Source organism: Myotis davidii, unplaced genomic scaffold, assembly GCF_000327345.1.
Source record: "Myotis davidii unplaced genomic scaffold, ASM32734v1 scaffold796, whole genome shotgun sequence".
Classification (NCBI taxonomy): domain Eukaryota; kingdom Metazoa; phylum Chordata; class Mammalia; order Chiroptera; family Vespertilionidae; genus Myotis; species Myotis davidii.
In genome coordinates, this window is record NW_006287809.1 from 716306 (window position 1) to 718162 (window position 1857).

Here is a 1857-nt window from a genome sequence, read left to right on the forward strand (position 1 = left end):
CTTTCTCTGAGATCCAAATCAAGGCACACAGTAGGTGTTCAAGAAACATATCAGGTCTCAGCTCTGACAGCCTCTCCTCCAGGAAGCCCTCCCTGATTTCTCATGGTAGGCAGGGTCAGCTGTTCCCCTCTGGGTTTCCCAAACATTCTGGGATGTCGCTAGCTATCCGGGGGCAGCCTAGGCTCCCCTGTGTGAGAACCTGTGAGGGCAGGCCGTGGGTTGTGATCACTGCGGAGAACCAGACACCGCCCCAAACAGCTGAGACCTCAGGGAATGGGTCTGCCAGGCCGCTCTCTGACTTTTGAAAAAGGCTTGCTCACCACGCTCTGAATTGTGCCCCCTGATGCCATCCCTCTGGGACCCGGGGATGGCTCTACTTTCTAGGTCAACAAAAGAGTGCCGGACAGGCCCAGCCCGGAACCTGCCCTCCTGAGACACAGCCCTTGTCAGCGGCTCAGGTCGCTGTCAGCAGTTCCACCCTACAGGCCCATAAAGCACCTGTTTCGTGTGGGAACGTTTCTGTGCACCCACCGTGGGACCCGAGTCCTCAGCGACCACCATGGTTGTGCATTCCCTCCTCTCCCTTCTCCCTCCGCCTTATTCAAGGCACAGAGAGGTTAGGGTCTTGGCGCAAGGCACTGGTAGGAAAACCACGGCTCCTGAGCCACCTGTGGCTCTTTGGCCCCTGGAGTGTGGCTCTTCCACAAAATACCACGTGCGGGCACGCAGGTACAGTGCGGTTGAAACTTCGTGGCCCATGCGCAGACGTCGGTTTTTGGCCTGGGCCGTCGGTTTTCAGCCCGGGCGAGTCTGTTTTGAAGAAGTGGTGTTAGAAGTGGGGGGTGTCGGTTGGGTGAGACGCAGCGCGGGGGAGGTACATTGTTTTGAGGTACTTCGCTGAGGTTGACCCCTTCCAACTCTCCCATCCACACTCGTCTAACTGAAACAAGTATACAGTGGGGCCTCGACTTACGAGTTTAATTCGTTCAGTGAGGGAGCTCGTTAACTCAAATTACTCTGTCAACTCAAAGCAAAAAATCGGAGGAGAGACAGCTCGTATCTCGGAAAAACTCGTTAGTCGGGACACTTGTAAGTCAAGGCCCCACTGTACAAGACGAGTGTGGATGGGAGAGTTGGAAGGGGTCGACCTCAGCGAACGGACCTCAATCAGATTGAGGACGTTTTTAGCAAAGGCCATCTTAGGAGCATCCTAATGAAGTTAATAACAATGTACCGACTATATAGTTTAAGTTGAAAAAATTTGGCTCTCAAAAGAAATTTCGACCGTTGTACTGTTGATATTTGGCTCTGTTGACTGAGTTTGCCGACCACTGGCCTAAGGTCACACAGCCAGGGAAGGGCGAGGGGAAGTAAAATTTTAAAAATCAACCATAGGGAGGGAAAATGAACCTACAATAAAACACACCCACTTTAAGGGTGCACTTTGGATGAGCTCTGATAAAAGTGTAGCCATATAATCATATCATAATCAAGATAGAGAGCTTTTCCCTCTGCCCACATTACCCTGTGTCCTTTGTCGTCAAACTCTTGACGCCCAGTTCCTTGCGGCCACTGATCTGTGTTTTTTTTTTAAATAAAAAAAAATGTATTGGTTTGCCGGCCGGCGCGGCTCAGTGGTTGAGCGTCAGCCTATGAGCCAGGACCAGGGCACAGGCCCAAGTTGCGGGCTCGATCCCCAGTGGGACATGCAGGAGGCAACTGATCAATGACTCTCTCTTATCATTGATGTTTCTCTCTCTCCCTCTCCCTTCCTCTCAGAAACCAATAAAAATATATTTAAAAAATTGTATTAATTTGAGACACAGAGAGAGGGGGAGAGAGAGAAACATTGACCTG